This window comes from Crotalus tigris, unplaced genomic scaffold (assembly GCF_016545835.1).
Source record: "Crotalus tigris isolate CLP2741 ecotype Arizona unplaced genomic scaffold, ASM1654583v1 scf7180000024370.6872682, whole genome shotgun sequence".
In the NCBI taxonomy this organism is placed as follows: Eukaryota; Metazoa; Chordata; class Lepidosauria; order Squamata; family Viperidae; genus Crotalus; species Crotalus tigris.
In genome coordinates, this window is record NW_024100540.1 from 3,897,126 (window position 1) to 3,916,310 (window position 19,185).

Here is a 19,185-nt window from a genome sequence, read left to right on the forward strand (position 1 = left end):
ACCTTCCCTGGTTGTCCTGTTTCCCTAACCTGAGAAAGGAGAACACTCTTAGTAATGTTTCCCGTGGGATTTAACTATTGTGAAAGAAGCCACAAAGCCTTCAGATCGCTAGAGAGAGAATTCAGCAATCATAATCAGAAAGTGCAAAAGCACCACAGTCCATCCATAAATGTTCCTTTATCCTTGGATGGAAAATTCAGAAGCCAAATTGCTTTCATCAAACAAAATAAGAACTGATAAGGGGGGGGGGACCAGAATTTTTTTTCTGCTTAATACTACTTAGGACTCCATCATTTGTATTTTTTCGAGACCCTTCTAACTGCCTACAAATATAATGAGCACATGTGCTAAATGAACATGTCGAAAAGCAATTCTGAGCAGTGCTGAGGAAGAAAAATGAAATATCATTTATAAGCAATGCATATACATTATACAAAAACCAGGACGTAGAAGCACCATGTACGTAGAGGGGCTATAGTTTTAAAGCAACTCTGAGTGACTTACATATAATAATTAAAATAATTCAATTCAATCTTTATTGCTGTCACAGACCAGCACAATTCAAAGAAAATAATAGATATCAAGGAAAACATTAGACAGTTGACCAGAATAAAAGTAAAGCTGCCAAAGGTAACCAACCAAAGGAGCTCCACCTCTACCACAGACCAGGGCCTGGAGGAACAACCAGTTTACGGAATGTTAGAAGGGTGGGAGCAGTAGGGATCTCTAGGGAGATATAATTTTGCAATAGTTCCAGCAGCTGATCACTACCCTGGACTGCCAGGTTCCTATGTTTTCCATTAGTGTAGAACAGACATATCAAACACAAGGCCCGGGGCCTGAATACGGCCCGCAAAGTGGTTTCATGTGGCCTGCGAAGCCATCCTGGAAACAGTAAGAGAATGGCCCCTCTGCCTTGGCCTTGGCCCAGGCTAGCAGGGAGCCAATGTACAATTTTGTGGTGGCCATCTATGCTGAAACACATTCAATCTTAGCTCCATAAGCCCCCCCGAATGGCCTGAGAGGAACAGTGAGGCTCCGCCAGTAGACCATGCCTTGGCACTTGCCCTGGTCCCACCCCCTTCTGCCAGAGACCCTCAGATCTGTCCCACTCCTGCCCAGGCGCCCACAGGCACCCTTGACGCGAACAATGTAGAGCTGGCCATGCCCACCCAGTAGGCCACACCCACTCCATCCACACCCACCCAGTAGGCCGCATCCACCCTGGCCACACCCACCCAGCCCCCTGATGCGGCCCTCAATGAAATTGAGTTTGACACCCTTGGTGTAGAAAATAAGGAAGATGACTTGATAAAGAGAGGGGAGATCTATTAATTAAAGCAACAAGGAGTGAAACAATGAAGGAGGAATATAAAAATGTTTCAGATTTCCCCTAGTCCACCTGATTATAAGAAAGGGAGGAGATAAAACATAATCTGACTTGGAAGATTCTGTTACTATAGCTAGGCTTAGTGGGTAAAGGTAAAGTCCTAGTAAAAGTAGTTTAGCCTTCTACGAAGTTAATTTTCTAATTTGATCTATGTCTTGGGGCTGATAATGGGACAGCAGCTACCAAGCTTTAAATTACGTTTTGATTATGCCAACAATGACCTTTTAAATCAATTAAGTTTTCATCTATGTTTTCCCATCCCCTTGGAAACTCATTGTTCCATTCAACCCTTATATTTCTCAGTAGGCACATTTCAATTTTGGCTTTCAGAGTGAATAATACTGTCTTTGTTTTCCCATCCCTTTTTAAAAATTTCTAAATCTGTAAATTGACAGATTGCTTCTATAAAGCTGTTCATTCTTTTTTTTTTTTTTGCAACTGTGTACTGTTTTTTTTATTAAAAAGTTTTTATTTTCCATTTATTCATACAAAATACAATTCAATTAAAATAAATTCCTAACCATTGGTACCGCCTGCCCATTGCCCCCAGGCTGCGTCCACCCTCTCTAAACCTTCCCTACTTCCCTCCTCTTTCTCTCCTCCCCTCCTACTCTCTTCCCCTCCCTTTTTCCTCTAACCATCCTACTTCCTCCCTACTCCTTCCTCCCCTCTCATCCCTCTCACACACATGAACGCAGCATAGGGGAAATGCCCAAGCATTTACCATGACTATATTATCATTACCCACCCACTCACTCACCCACCCACCCTCAACCCTCCCCCCCTCGCTTCCCAGAGCAGAGTACAGGGTTATTATTAAGAAAGTTAACAATAATAAAAAAGAAAACAGAAAATAAAAGAGAAAAAAAACATCATACTTAACCTTTAACTCCCCTTAAATTAAGTCATATAAACAAATCTCTACAACAGTTACTATAAAATTTACTCATAAAATAAATGAAACTTTATAGTCCCATATTTTTTCTGAATATAATCTATCCATCTTCTCCATACAATAATATATCTTTCTTGTGTATGATCCTTCAAATAAGCAGAAATTTTTGCCATTTCTGCAAAGTTAGAAACTTTAAATATCCATTCTTCTAAAGTAGGCAACGAGTCCTTCTTCCAATACGAGTCTACTAATAACCTTGCTGCAGTTAATAAATTCAACATTAAAGTAGTTTCTTTGTCATTTAAATCCACAAAGATACCCAATAAGAATAATTGAGGGGTGAACTTTATCTTCCTTTTAAAAATCTTTTGAATGTTCCACCAAATCATAATCCAAAAAGCCTTTACCTTTTTACAATTCCACCAAACATGAAAATATGTCGCATCCATATTACCACATCTCCAACATTTGGGTTGTAAATTTGGATACATACAAGATAATTTTTTAGGATCTAAATGTCATCTGTAAAACATTTTATAAAAATTTTCCCTCAAATTTTGAGCTTGTGTAAATCTAACATTTCTAATCCAAATTGTCTCCCATAAGTCCAATAGGATCGGATCCTGGATATTCTGAGCCCATTTAATCATACAGTCTTTAACCAATTCTGTTTCAGAGTCTAATTCTGTTAAAGCATTGTAAATTCTTTTTATATGGGCCTGACTCTGATCTTTAATCTGAATAACCAGATTTCCATCTTCTAGTGTTATTCCTTCTTTTTTATCTACAGTCCACCTGTCCACTATTTGTAAATATTGAAACCATGACTGTAGAATATTTTCTTGCCTTAATACATCTAGAGATTTTAAATGCCAATCCGAACCTGACCAAGTTAATAATTCTTTATATGAAATTTTATCAAAATTCATCCCCTTAGAAATCCCCTCAATTGCATGTCTAGGAATCCCCCAGATAGGTATTTTATAGTTTAACCTATAATAATACTTTTTCCAAACTCGAAGTAAGGCACTCCTCAAAATATGTGATTTGAAAGCCCGGTCCACTTTCTTATTAAAAATTAAATATGCATGCCAACCATACATTAAATCCCACCCTTCAAGAACAAGAATATCCTTATTTGTTAAATTAAGCCAATCACTTATCCAAGTTAAGGCGGCTGCATCATAATATAATTTCAAGTTAGATGCTTTAAGTTCTCCTCTTTCTCGGGCATCTTGCAAAAACCTTGTTTTTTTTCCCAGCCCAAATGAATTTATTGATACCCTCTGCCATTCCTCCAAAGAGCTGTTCATTCTTATTATAAAGCTTCTGTGGTCTTTAGCAGAACTAAGAATGAAGGGATGTTCTCTTTGCCTTAACTCAGTGGTGGCGAACCTATGGCACGTGTGCCAGAGGTGGCACTCAGAGCCCTCTCTATGGGCACGCGCGCCATGCCCTGGAAATGGCAACCATCCCTCTTCAACCAGCTGCCCGCTAACTCGCCGAGGTCCCACGTGGCTGGATGCATCCCAGCACCCATGCGCTCGCTGACCTGTGTGCAGGGGCCGATTGTGTCAGGCAGCAGCCACCGTGGCCCCTGCTTCACCTTGCCTTGTGACAATGGCACCCCCATCCTGCCTCGCCTCACCCTGCAGAACGAGCCTCCTGCCCATTTGCCAGTGCCCCCTGGATGTCCCTCAACTCTGCCCAGCCCCCATAGGATGTCCCTCAACTCTGCCCAGCCCCCTCTCCACAAGCAACATTGAGGTGATCACGCCCATCTTGGCCACACCCACCCAGTCTGCCATGACTACAGCCACGCCCACCCAGTGGACCACTCCCACCTGGCACCCAGTGATAAATAAGTGAGTTTTGGGTTGCATTTTGGGCACTCGGTCTCTAAAAGGTTCGCCATCACTGCCTTAACTGCAAAGTATAAAAGCATTTGTTTTCTTTTAACGACCTTGTAATCCCTTGCACTGGGGTGGAGTCGGGGCAATTGAATGGAGCTGAGTATTTACTGGCCGGATGCCCTTCCTGACACCTAAATGGTATTTGTAGCAGACAATTATTCACTGTGTCCAGGGAGAGAAATATCTCTAGGATCAGACTCACAGTCTCCTAATTGTGAGGTGAGAGCTCCACTGCTAGGCCACCATTTTACTCACTAAACAGTATCAAAGCAATAATGGTACAATAATCCTTCATTTTAAGCTGCCTAGAGTTACCTGATGGTGAGATGGGTGGCATATAAGTTGAATAAATAAATAAATGAGAAAGGGAAAAAAGAGGTTGCATTAAGGTCAAAGGAAAAAAACTGAAGAGTTTAAGATTAATGTCAGCCCTTTAAGGTAGGCCCCTCAAGAAACTGGAATGGCAAATATTCCAGAAATATATTTTATTGTAGTGACTCTTGAAATAAGACTCTTGAACTCTCTCCAAGTTTCTCTCTATCCCATTTTACACTAAACAAAATTAAGGTGGGGTTATTTTGAGTTTTTTTTTTTTTCATGCTTCCTTCTATCTCAATACTGGACAATCTTTTCTGCAAGTTCTCCTTAAAGGCTCACTTCTTTTTTTCTGTCTTTACAACTCTCTCATACCTTCCTCAAGGCCAATTGTACATTTCCTGTTAATAGGTATGGAGTTTGCTAGACTGTGAGATGAACAATGCACCCATAGAATTATAATTCTATCTCTATGGTCACAGCAGGCCTGAGGTCCTACACCAGAGTGGAAAAGTCTATTGGTAGGTTGAAGAACCATCTAGAAATGGGGGCCGCCCAACATCCCATTTCTGTATTCTGCAGTTAGTGGTATATTCTGTACCCAGGTAGGCCTAGAAGAGTCACATCAACTTGTGTAGCTCAGGCAGAGGATTACTCTGGAAGTCCTTCTCCGCTGTTCTCTTATCTTCCTTTCATGACGTTTTCCTCCTTGTTTATTTTAAACTAGAACAGAGATCTCTGTATAATTGTGTAAGGCCCCATATACTTAACACAGTAGTAACAGAAGGAGAAGCAGAATGAAGCAGAACAAGGAAATGCAATTGCTTCAGCTGTCCAAAGAAGAAAAAGTATAGGAATCAAATCTTATAAACAAAACAAAAAGAAAAAAGAAAAACCAGAGAGCTCTGTGCTTCTCATGGAGCAATGCATTCTAGAAAACCTCATTGTCCATTCACAACACATTGTGCAGGCAGGAAAGGGTGTCCCAGTATGGATCACCCTCTTAGACAATACGAGCCCAGTTCCTTCCATTATCGTTTCTGATTTCCCTGGGTGGCAAAATGCCCTATATTTTTCATATCCAGCATAAGATCTTCTCATGTTTTGGTTCTTTCTTCTCTGAACAGTAGAGAGCAGTGTGACTCCGCTGTGATTCCATCTTCAGAAGCTGAGAGTGTTGTTTTTCTAAGCCCGCTTCTCTTAACTATAATGACATGTTACATAAATGCCCTATAGACAGACCTTTTCTCACCAGGGTTTGATACAGAAATGAATGTTCATCTTTTCCCAGAACATTTTCTTAGTATGTTTTCTAAATAAGTAAATTCTAACCAGTAAAATAACCTGCTTTCAAACTTAAATCAAATTTACAAATCTCTCCAGACTAGAAAAAAGTAGAAATTTTACAATATCATAACAACTAGGCGGAACTCTTAAGGCGATGAGAAACTTGAGTGCCTTTCTTTTGTTACCAGTGTGCTGGGGAGGCTTGTAACAGTTTCTTAAAAGTCCTGGGCTATCAGACAAAGGAGCAAAATTACTCTTTGCTCTACTAGAAACTCCCTTCTAAAAACTAAGGCCGAGCTGGAAGGGGAGGACCTGCAGCACAGCTGCTTCCTACAAAGGTTTAAACCAGCATTTCTCAACTTCAGGTTGAAGTCTACACAACTTAAGAGTTGTCAAGTTTGAGAAACACTGGTCTAAGATTTCCTTCTCCCCATCCCCTTCCGAGGAACACAGCCATCAGTTTCACCTTACAAACTCTCAAACATTTTGCCTCTGCCTTGAGAGGGATGAGAAGATTGTTGCTATTCCTGTAATACAGCAATACTGCGAGTTGCCAACAAGGCCACTCCGTTCCATTCCAGTGACCAATGGGAGATACAGAACTTGCATTCATCCAAAGTGCCCCCGCCCCCAGCTTATAGATAGTCCTCAACAAATGACCACAATTGAGCCCAAAATTTCTGCTGTTAAGTGAGACATTTGTTAAGCGAGTTTTGCCCCGTTTTATGACTTTTCTTGCCACAGTTGTTAAATGAATTGCCGCAGTTGATAAGTTAGTAAATATGAACCGGTTGCCAAGCATCTGAATTTCGATCACATGCTGCATAGGTCCTAACTGTGAAAAATAATCACAAGTCACTTTTTTTCAGTGCCGTTGTAACTTTGAATAGTCACTAAAGAAGCTGTTGTAAGTTGAGGATTACCTGTATTGTCCTTGCCTCACTGGATTTGTTTTTAAATTGTGGGGTGATAGGGAGTAAGGAGAAAACTGTGCTCCCTCAATTTTAAAAGCATATAGAGCTAATCCAGGGGTAGGCAACCTTGGCTCTTTTATGACTCGTGGACTTCAACTCCCAGAATTACTGAGCCAGCCATGCTGACGGGAAAGGGAGAGGTTTCCAAGCTGAGCCATGCTGGCTCAGGAATTCTGGGAGTTGAAGTCCACAAGTCATAAAAGAGCCAAGGTTGTTTACTCCTGAGCTAGTCAGACTAATGTGACAAGGAAATCAATTCCCTTGAATTTAAAATCTGAAACAGTTAAGTGTTCCAGCTAGTGGCAGGATTCATAGCTGTCAGAGGCCAAAACTCTCATGCCCACAATATTGTACTGGTTGCATAGTTGGTTGAGTTGTCTTGGGGAGGGGGTGGTGGTGGCCTGAGTCTTTGTGGCTCCAAAATGGGCCACAAAACCCATCCCTCCAGAATATCTAGCCCCAAAGAGCGGGAGCCAGTCCTTGGCTTGCAAAGCGGTCTTCTGTTTCTTTCTTATCTCCTTGTGGCTCTTTAAGGAGCAGCGCAACTCTGCAGATCAGAGACAACATCGAAGGAATCAGGGCTCAGTTCCGGCCATGCTTTGCAAACACAAACCCATCCCTCCAGAATATCTAGCCCCAAAGAGTGGGAGCCAGTCCTTGGCTTGCAAAGCGGTCTTCTGTTTCTTTCTTATCTCCTTGTGGCTCTTTAAGGAGCAGCGCAACTCTGCAGATCAGAGACAACATTGAAGGAATCAGGGCTCAGTTCCGGCCATGCTTTGCAAACACAGTCTTACCCTGCACAAGACAGAGGAGGCAAAAAGAGGTTTGATCCTTCAAGTGGAAGGCATCTTGGGCATGAGATAGATAGGCATTGATTCATTTTGTTTATTTTGTTCCTGTTCTAGAAGGGGAGAAAAATGTGATATTTACCTGAATCTCTTATAGCAGTGGTGGCGAACCTATAGCATGCGTGCCACAGGTGGCATGCAGAGCCCTCTTTGTGGGCATGCGCGCTGTCGCCCCAGTCCTAGGCCTTCAGCTGGGTTTTATAAAACCTTTTCGCTTTAGGCCTCCACCGCTGTGTGCAAAAAAAAAAAAAAAGGTTCAATCAGTCAATTTCAACTTCTCACACGAAAAAAAAGATCTTGCAAAGTTGGAATTGATTGATTGAATTTTTTAGCCCCATCCAGTCTGCCGTTACCACCACAGCCACGCCCACCCAATTGGCCACGCCCACCCAATTGGCCACACCCGGCCAGTGGGCCACACCCACCCGGCACTCGACGATGCATAAGTGGGTTTTGGGTTGCAGTTTGGGCACTCAGTCTCTAAAAGGTTCGCCATCACTGTCTTATAGCAAGCAGTGGGGAGGCTGAGGTTTTAGAGTAAAGGTTGTCAGGCAGCAGAAAAACGAGCCAGGGCAGAGCATCACAGAAGAACTGGGCTGCCCCTGGTGCATGCAGTGTGGTTATTTCTTCAATCCAGGAGATTGAAAGTATGTATGTGTGTGTCTGCGTAAGCGTGAAAAAGAGAGAGAGGGTTTTCATTTCTCTTTGTTCAGCAAAAGCATAGAAGCAATAATATCTAATCATAAGCCGTATTGCTCTCTGGGATGTGTTGGATCATGAATATTCATTTTCCACAACCTAACTGGGGGACAGCCAACATGGGCTAAGGGCCTGTGGACCCCACAGAACTTGGCATTTTTCTTGCCCAAGGAATTCTGGAAAATCTGAGCTGTTTAACTCCCAGCCGAGTGTCATGGCTTGCCTGGAATTCTAGAATGCAAGCAGTTCACCTTGCTACTATAACGTGAGATCTTTTCTTGACAAGAAGAGTTGCAGGATATTTGCTCCTTGCCTCCAAGATGGCCAGTCCACTACTAGGAGCTCAGTGGAGATGGGAAGGGAGAAAGAGAAAGCAGGATTGTTTCAACCATTTACAAGTCAGCACATTCCTATTGATGTCAAAGTAGGGTTTTCATCAGCTCAGAAAACTTGGGTTAAGGAAGCTCCAATCTGGTTCCAACATTAAACTAAGTAAAAAAATTAGCTTGTTTGCTTTTGGCTCAGTATATGTGGTCTTAGCTACTGAACTTTGGAAGCTCATGGCGCTGATTTAGTGCAGGGGTGGGTGGCCTTTCAGCACAGGACTATACTTTAGCCCCTCTGTGATGTAATATGCACCTGTAGGAGCAGAATGAAATTGTTTTAGCAACACAAAGCTTCCCAAAGAAAGCCTTAGATCAGCGGTTCTCAACCTATGGGTCGCGACCCCATTTGGGGTCGATCGACCATTTCACAGGGGTCGCCAAGCAAGGCTGTCCGCCATTTTCCCCCCTTTTCCGGTGGGTGCCTTATCTCCCTTGGGCTGGGCCAGCTGGTGGCCCAGCCGGTGGTTGGCCTGCTCCGTCTCTGCCGCTTTCCAGCTACGCCTCGGCCGGCGCAGGGGGCGGCACCACGCATGTGCGGCGCTCCCGGGCAGGGAAAGACCTCGACTTACGACCGGTTGGGTAGTCCTTGACTTACGACCAGTTTAGTCCTCAACTTACGACTGGTTTAGTCCTCGACTTACAACTGGTTGGGGGTCATGGCATTAAAAAGGTTGAGAACCACTGCCTTAGATTAAGAGGCTGTGCAGTCTCAAACCAGAGGGGGGGGGGGAAGAGATTCAGGGTAGCCACACCCTAGAATCTCCCATGTTACACCTGATAGGTTAGAAAGTTATAGTTTTAGTTTGCCAAGATTTTGTCCATAGATGTAAGCAAATAAAGGACTGAGTTCAATTGGATTTTGCTGTGTTGTTTCTGAGTTTGGACCTAACACCCTTTGACCATGAATTGAAGGCTGCAAGATTTCAGCCATTTGAGACAGGAAATTTTAATATTGTCATGCCAGCCCTACAAAGAGGTTTAACATGGTTTAGATACAGTAAACCTGACTCCCCAAATCCCACCGACCAGTGGAAACAAATAAAAATCTCTGCCCTGTTTAGACAATGGTAGGTCCTGCCCAATTTGCCCCCGGCTTCCTTAAAATAACAGTGTAGTTCCTGCCATCTAAAATTGCCAATAGTGCTTTAATCAATTAACCAAAGTATGATGTGTGAATTAGATTATTACATCTGTGGCCTTCCTGATGTTATCAAACTACACATCCCAGCCACCTTCCCCATTAGGCAGGCTGAATGCAATTACTAGGATTTGAAGAATAAAATAAGAGCAGTGCTAAAAGTCTTGGGTAGGGCTACCAGATTTAGGTGGTAAAAATCCAGATAACCACTAGATAGCACCAAATATTTATCATCTATCGTTCCATTGGTATGGGTTTCAAATCCCACAGGTATCCCTACTTTGTAGTTGGGGTTTTGTCATTTGGACTGATGAATGATATTCTTGTGGAATACGAAAGGACTCTTACGAATTCCAGAGGGTTTTAGCAGAGAGATTTATTGCGCAGGTTCAGAAGCTGTAGCAACAAGCAATTCTGAACCCCGCAGGTTCAGAAGCTGTAGCAACAAGCAATTCTGAACCCCGAGGGCGGTTCAGACTTCAGTTTTATACTTTCTCTTTCTCAGGAACAAAGGAATACACACATTGTGATACATTTGGTTAGTTTCTTACGGGTATACAATGGAGAGTTTGCTACATACATTGTATCTGAATGTAATGCGCATTAGGTTAGTCACATATTGCTAACACAGCATTATTCCAGTAATTATGCAGACACATCGTTATTTTAGTGATTTTTTTCATTGTTCCACATTAATATGGTGCATAAGCTGCTCTTTTACTGTTTGAATCCTTGTTTGGAAAAATACATCAGAATGACAAGCACAAACTGTTAGCTTCACTGGACAAGCAAACCTTGACTACATGTCCTTCTGGCCCATGGTGACAACTCTTCAGGGGCTTGGGCAGAGAGGCATCTCTTTTGTCACCGCTCAGCTGAACCTGCCGAGGACTTAACTAAAGACTTTCTGGATGCAAACCAAGTTTTAGGGTCTGTTTTCTCCTTATCTCCAAGTTAAAGGCTGTGCAGGCAGGCAGGCAAGCAGGCAGGCAGGCAGGCAGGCAGGCAGGAGACACCCCCTTCCTTTGGGCTGAGCCACAGAGATTTCTTCACAATCCCGCCCCCCCTCCAGCATTTAACCAGTATATCTTTTTCTCTCCCCATACCAGATGAGTCCAAGGGAAGAGCCTCCCTTGGCCATTTGTCTTTCTATAGTATACAGTACACCGCAAGGAAGCATTTCTACTTACATTTGGCTGGGCAATGGGATATTTTTGTTTTATTGCTTTCCCAAAGCATAAACATGTGCCAGGCAAGGTGGGAGTGCAGGATTTCATCAAACAGGGAGGCAGCCCAGCCAGAGTAAGAAGCCCATTTCCCCTGGCACCCTTCTCCTGGATTGTGGTTTAGGATTTTTTATTCCCACATAAATGTCATCCTGGTGAAACATTATGGCTATAAATAGAGCTCTCTGGTCTGTCCCAGAAAGCAGCCTGAAGCTCCGTAGGGACTGCAGAAGTTTAGAGACCTGTTCTGCAAGATCGGGGCTGCACTGAGAAGTGGAGGAGATGGTGCCCAGGAGGGGCAAACAGATGAGATGTTTTTAAAAAGCACCACCGCTCCTTCTGAGAAATAGAAAAAGCACATTCCCCGGGATGTTAAAGGGGGATGGCGTGAAATAGCTTTGAAGCCTGGGGTGTTTTTAAGAGCTGTTCCAGTGGGCTGGACCAAGAGGAGACTAGCAAAGCAGGAAGAGCAATTAGAGAATTCACACTCCTTGACTTTAAACACTAAAGGAAGGAGGTACCATGTCAAAGAAAGCCTGACAGCCCTGTGCGGAGGGCTGCTAAGCAGCCTGCCCTTTTCCAAGTCAAAAGCAGCTATGGATTTAGAAAGCAGATTGATTTTCCAGACAGACCTTTCACTCCTGTCACAATATATTACAACATTTGAAAAGGACATGTCTATCTGGAAACATATGCAGGAAGGCTTGTTTGTTTGTTGTCTCTTGATAACATGTTCTGCAAAGTCATATTAGAGGTTTTGATACTTGGCAGCAAAGAAAGACAACAACAACAACAACAACAATGTGAATGTTCCTTAAATGGATATCATGGAAACTAATCTACCTTATAAATTGTGAAATGGCGCCAAGAATGGATTTTGCATCTCAGGTCATGTGCTTGCAGTATGCTTGCTAGGAATCAAGTATCTTCCAGCTCAAAAGGGTTTCTTCTTTTAAATAATGTGTTGATTTCTAGTCTGCTGAGCGTTATATTGTAGCCCACAAAGTGATTGAGTTTATGGATCAAAGATCAATCTTCTGTTGTGTCTGAATTATTCAAAGGAGCATTTGATGATGGGGAAGATGATATCTGAGATGCTTGTGCAACTAGATGGATTGTCTCTTGGGGAAGGCTACTGTCCGGTAATTCAGCCATAATGAAGGAGAAGGCCTTTTAAGGAGGTACACAAATGAAGTTTCAACCTTGACCCCCTCCCCACTGGCCTCTTTGTAAATGGGTTTTGCATTCAGGATCATTTTATTTCAACAAGTTTTGGATTATACATTAATGTTGCCGGCTTTTTTAAAAAGCTCATTTAAGAGTGAGGAGGGGAAAAGAAAGGAAAAAGTAATACAACCAGTATTAAAAGAAGTTTGGTTTCCTGGATAAAAGTGATGTTTTACCTTACATGGACCCAAAGGCAATATGTACCACTTTTTATTTAATAAATACAATAGAAAAGCAGCAGAGAGCCTGCAAGTCTGCATATCCTATTCTGAAGTTTGAAATGTTTTTTATATATATATATATACCATCTGGTCCACCCTTCCCATTTTTGTGGGAGAAATGCTCTAAGGGGAAGACACAACCACAGTGACAAGCCTTTCCTTTATCCTAGGGCCATCAAATGGGATGGATTACAAATTCTGTTATTCCCTACCAGCAGGCCCATGGAGAACACCTGCTTGGGCAGTGTTGAAAGAAAAACCATCAAGTCCAGTTCCAAGCCGGAAGTAAACAAAATGGAGGCTAAGATGCTGGAAATAAAATGGAGGCTGGCTGTTTGGAAAGAAGGTTTGATGATGAGCAGAACCACCAGCAGCATGTGGTTTTGGGACAGCTGACAAAATGGAGTTGAGAGTGGGGGGGGGTTCTACCTTCTTTGGGGCTTTGTGTTTGAGGTGTCTGTTCTTGTGCAATGTAATTTGACCGGTGCTCTTTTGGTATTTTAATTATTGTTGCCTGACTCCCGGTTGTGGCTTGGAGGTCATGTCTTGGGTGGGGGATGTAGATTTAGGAGTCTTTGTTTTTCTAATTGAATCAGCTCCAGTCTTTGTGGAAACTGTGGCTAAAGGCATTTTGCTTATGAATAAATTGACCAAGTCTTCCTGAATGGATTACCAAATCTGCATTTCTAAAAGCTGGTCTGCTCAATTTCTGCCTGGGGCAGGGAGACTGGGCGCTGTTTCTGTTAAGATTTTTCCCCAATACTCCTTCAGGGAAAATATTCTATCCTGCCTTTTTAATATTCCCCAACATATTTCATTCTTTTGGGGGGGGGCTACTGACTCCCTACATCAGGCTGTGCTTAAGTAACAGAGAGGAGATGACTGCTATCTTTTATTCACAAGTGAGACTGCTGTGAAAATTATCTTTCAGGATCAAAGAAAAGGGAATCACTTTGAACATGTTCTTCATCTCTGTCTGGACTGTTCAGATGTTAAGTCAGCTCTGGTGCACAGCCAAACCCTCACCTGTGTTTATCACTGTAGATCAGTGGTTCTTAACCTGGGCGATATCGCCCCCCGGGGGCAATTTCATTTTTCAGGGGGGCCATGGAACAAAAAGGGGCGACATGGGGGCGAAGGAACGAAATGGGGGCGATGGAGCGAGAAGTTTTGGGGACACTTTTGAGACTTTTTCATACAGTGAATCGCTGTATATCTGTTGTACAAAAACATCAGATCCCTCGCTATTAGTGGATTGAATTGTGTTTTCAAATCCAGCTAGCTTCAGTACAGAATGCCAGACATATGTGAATATGCATCGCTTATCTTCATGCACGTTGCACAGCAGCTTCTACCCTTTTTATATTTCTTTTTGCGTCTTAAATTTCACTTATAATTCAATCATTAAATGTTACTGATTTTCTTTTTGGGCATTTCACTTTCTTGCAATTGAATTTTGTTTTCAGTGGTCATTACATTTAAGTATCTTGAATAAATAAGATAATAATGAAATACATGTATCACGAAGTTTGGGAATAAAGTGACGGGTGGCATCAAAATTTTTCACACAATTGAGATATGGGAAAAAGACTGGAAATAAATTATTTGCATCGATATGTCCTGATGACAATTTTAAAGAAAACAAAACAAGTGTTTGCATAAATTGAAGAATTATTTCCTATGTTGTGATTGAGAGGTTATGTTGGGGGAGGGGGTGATGACATCTTCCTCATTGGCTCAAGGGGGCCATTCGTTCAAAAAGGTTAAGAACCACTGCTGTAGATTACAATAGTATTTACAGTCAAGCACAGTAGTGAGCAAACTACTCTTCCAATTACCTGAAACTCTTCATAGAGAAGAGAGAGTAGGCCAAAACGGGATGGGAAAAGAGCAGATTTCAGGAGCAAGGAGGATGTACAAGGCTTCCTACTCAAGAAAGATATAGCAGCAGCAACTTCAAGATTAATATTCGGGGGTGGGGTGGGGGGAAAACAGCAGGCAAACATCCTGACAAAAATTCCAGTACCAGCCAGCAGAAGCCAATGTGGCTAGCAAGTGCCATCTAAAGAAACATCTCTAGTTATCGGGGAATCTAAAGATTCTATTCAAAGTTTTCATTATGCAAAGTTGCAGGTGGGCACGGAGGAAATCTCTGCTTATTATCAGATAGTAGCTTTCAGAAGGTTCCAATATCTATTAGAAATCTATTGTCTTCACTTGCAGGATTAAGATCTGGGAAGGGTTAAAAAAAAAAATGGTTTCCCCCAAAGGGTGGCCTCTCTATGGAGAATGTCTGCTCAAAGTGCCAGCTCAAGGACCAAATGAAGCCATATCTTAAAAACAAGATATGGCCCTTCATATTCTGAGATGAGGGCCTGGGGATGAGGTGCTAGTGCCTGGCTAAATAAGGAGTAAGGAGGAGTTTGTTGGTAGGAGTGGAGCCTAGTGGCAGTGAACAAAATAAGGTATGGCTAAAAACAGAATCTGATCTTCTTGTGGCTTCCTAAAGAGATGCAGATGGTTCTACTTTGATTTGTATTTGACATATTTCTAATGCTTCGATGCATCATTTGTGTGCTATTTTTTCTTGCCATCAAAAGCAAGGCAGCTGTTTCACTTGAAAGGCTGCATCAGTTCTGAACTGGATGGCAGGTCCAACCTATTTCACTGCTCTCCCTATTTTATAATTTTAGAATAGAATGGAATAACAGAGTTGAAAGGGACCCTGGAGGTCTTCTAGTCCAACCCCTTGTCCAATCTTTTCTTAAAAACATCTAGTGTAGGAGCATTCGCTGCTTCTAGAAGCAAGTTGTTCCACTGATTAATTGTTCTAACTGTCAGGAAATTTCTCTTTAGTTCTAGGTTGCTTCTCTCTTTGATTAGTTTCCATCCATTGCTTCTTGTCCTGCCCTCAGGTGCTTTGGAGAATAGCTTGACTCCCTCTTCTTTGTGGCAACCCCTGAGAAATTGGAACACTGCTATCATGTCACCTCTAGTTCTTCTTTTCATTAAACTAGACATACCCAATTCCAGGAACCGTTTTTCAGAAGTTTTAGTTTCAAGTCCCCTAATCATCTTTGTTGCTTTTCTCTGTACTCTTTCTAGAGCCTCAACATGTTTTTACATTGCGGTGACCAAAACTGGATGCAGTATTCCAAGTGTGGTCTTACCAAGGCATTGTAAAGTGGTATTAACACATCACGTGATCTTGATTCTATTCCTCTGTTAATGCAGTTTAGAACTGTGTTGGCTTTTTTTGGCAGCTGCAGCACACTGCTGGCTCATATTTAAGTGATTGTCCACTAGGACTCCTAGATCCCTCTCACAGTTACTACTACTGAGAGATGTTCCACCTATACTATACCTGTACATTTGTTTTTTCTTGCCTAAATGTAGAACCTTACTTTTTTCACCATTGAATATAATTTTGTTAGATAGTGCCCAATGTTCAAGTCTGTCAAGATCCTTCTGTATCTTAAGCCTATCTTCTGGAGTGTTGGTTAATCCTGCCAGCTTGCCGTCTGCAAATTTGATGAGTTCCCCATCTATCCCCTTGTCCAAATCATTAATGAAGATGTTGAAGAGTACTGGGCCTAAAACAAAGCCTTGGGGTACCCCACTGCACACTTCTTTCCATGTAGATGCAGTTCCATTGATGATCACACCCTGAGTACGGTTGGTCAGCCAGTTACAAATCCATCTGGTGGTGATGCTGTCTAGCCCACATTTTTCTATCTTATCAAGTAGTAAGTTGTGGTCTACTTTATTAAATGCTTTACTGAAGTCCAAGTAAATTATATCCACAGCATTCTTCTGGTCCACTAATTTTGTCACCTTGTCAAACAGCTTTTGGAGAATTTTGTTCTTCTCCACCCCAAAACTTTACAAGACCAGTTGCAAATCCCAGATCTTTCCTGGCCAATCCTTACTGGAAAAAAAGATGGACAAGATGCTCATATATATATATATATGAGAGATAGAAAAAGAAGGTGGGGGCAACTGTGCCTCTTCTCATCATTTGTATGAGTGACAAGCTTAACCAGAAACTGCCCACATGACAGGGTCATTGGGTTACCTCCCCTTTTCTTGATTCCTCTGAACAGAGGCTGTTCCTGCCAGAACAGGCTACAGGGCCAAAGAGGCAGGAAGCAGGGAAGATACACGACTATTAGGTAAATGAATTGCACCACAGGCATGAGTTTCTTTGCTGGTTCATTTCCCTTGCTGCCTTTCCTCAAAGGAGAAATCTAATTTTGGTTGACAGATTGTTGTAGATAATCATCGTAATCAAAGGTGGAAATGGAAATAGTCAGGGGCACACAAAGCCCGCTCCTTTAGATTCGGAATGGGATGTAGAAAGAAGGCATTTTAAAATTGTTTTCTTGCTAGAATATACCCCAAAGGGGAAAAAAAAACCTACTGCAAAACAATGTATATACATGAACGTGCTCATGCATGTGTGTGTAGACATAAAACCCAAATTAAAAAAAAAAGATGCAAAAGAAAATCCCAACAAACTAAAACATATACATGATAGATCTGCAAAGTGATTTCAATTTTAGAACAATGAATTTGTTTCTCTTACAACAAATGCTCTATTAAGCTCCTTGCTGCCTTTAAAAGTTTATTCCATTGTGGCTCCAGATCCATCCATCCAAGTGTTTGCCAAATCCTTGAGATAAGAGCACTTCCCACCCTGCATCTTCTTGTGTCAACATAAGGCAGTTTTGGTTATTACCTTTCTATCTCAACCTTCCTGTAGATGTTGCTATTTTCTATTTGATCCCAAAATTATGCTCTTGACCCAGGCCCTCTTCCCACAATCTTGCTTCTTCTAGTGTCATTTTGTTGTTATTTTGTAAGAGGTGGAGATGTATTTAATCAAACAATCATTCAAAAGGAAAAAAAAACAAGGAAAAAATTGATACTGTTGGCTTAATTTCCCGTTGTACTGAAAACCCTTCCTATCCCTTTCCCAGACTGAAATCCTTCTCATGTCATTATTGTTTTCACTCCCCTAATTCTTTATTTCTGATTCAATTCTGGACAATGGACAACTGGGCACCACTACAAAAGAAGCTTAACTTTTACAATACCAGAAAGATGTGTAACTTCCCCAATTTGAGATGCTTTGCAACTAATGGGAGCATGAGCTTTCAGATTACCGAAACCGATGAGGATGATCAGCCCTCTCTCAACAGAGGGGGGGGGGATATGACATCATCTATCTCTAGTCTACAACACAGTCCTTTCAACATTTCCAAGAAGGCTCCACACCCATTTGCACCACTCAAATAACCTGATGACACAGATAAACCTCCAGGTGGCCTCAACGACTTTCTAAAATAATGCAAATGACCAGCTGTCTGCAAGGAATTTAAATCCTTCCATTCCCCACCATCTAGTCAGAGCTGAAGAAGCTTCTTGGATGAGAAGTGAAATGTCTTCAAAGAAAAACAAGAAAGTCCAGTTGCCTCGTGAAAAAACACCTTTGGGATAACTATGACCTGGTTGAGTGAGAATCTCCATAGACATCAGGTGAGCTGTCTTCTTCCGATGGAAGGTGAGACAATAAGTGAATGGGAGGGTGGAAAAGCAGGAATAAAATATTTTCATTATCTTGCCCTGTTCTCCTGGACCAATAATAAGGAGCAGGAGAACTGGACCCTAGCAATTGTTGCCCTAACACAAAGAGTGATCAATGACTGGAAATGATTCATACTTACCATATAATTGTCAAACCACATTTAGGAATTTGCTATAGAACCAGTACATTAAATAAATTGAGTAAAATAACAAATTCAGTAAATTAGTAAATAAAAAGGTAGATGTGCCATGAAAAATCAGAATAGCAGCTGGGTGTAGAAAACAGAAAATAAGAGTCTCTTTCTTTACCTTCTGTCCATTTTTGCTCTAGCTCTTAAATGTTGATAGTTAAATATTTGATAATACTTTGACCAATATTGGGTCTTAGCGGGTGGCAGCACCTGCTCTTGGTATGGCAGAATCAGATCTCCTTGGAGGGGACATAATCAGGGAACACCAGGGCTATAATTTGGAGACCATCCCATAAAAGGCAAAGGGAAAACCTTTCTGGGCTGTTATTAATACATGGATATGTTCATGAAGTCACCAAGAGTGACACACAACTCAGAATCACCTTTCCCTTACCAACATTCTGGCCCTATGTCAAAAATTATTATATTTATGCCCATCTTGGGCTATTCCTCTGAGATTCCTTTTGTTGATCATAGGATTGAATGGGATCTTGGAGATTTTTTAATCCAAATTCCTGTCCAGACCACCTCAAACGATTAGCTGTCCAACTTTTGCTTGAAAACCTCCAATATGGTTTGAAAATGGTTTGAAAATCTCCAGTAAGGGAAGCTGTTCCACTGGTTAGTTTGGATCTTTGTAAATACATTAGATGGTTGGACATTGGTTCATGTTCTACTCATGGGCAAAAGAAAAACATCTACCCCCTTAGCCTGTTCTTCTTTAAGGTAAACATATCCTGTTCTTTTAATTGTTCTTCATAAAATTACGTGCAAGACTCCTCCCCATTGTTTCTACTTGTCCTGTTGGCTCCAATATGCTCCAGGTTCCTTCAATAAAACATCATTTTATGTAACCTTGGAAAGATGCCTGTTCTATCTATCCACCTGC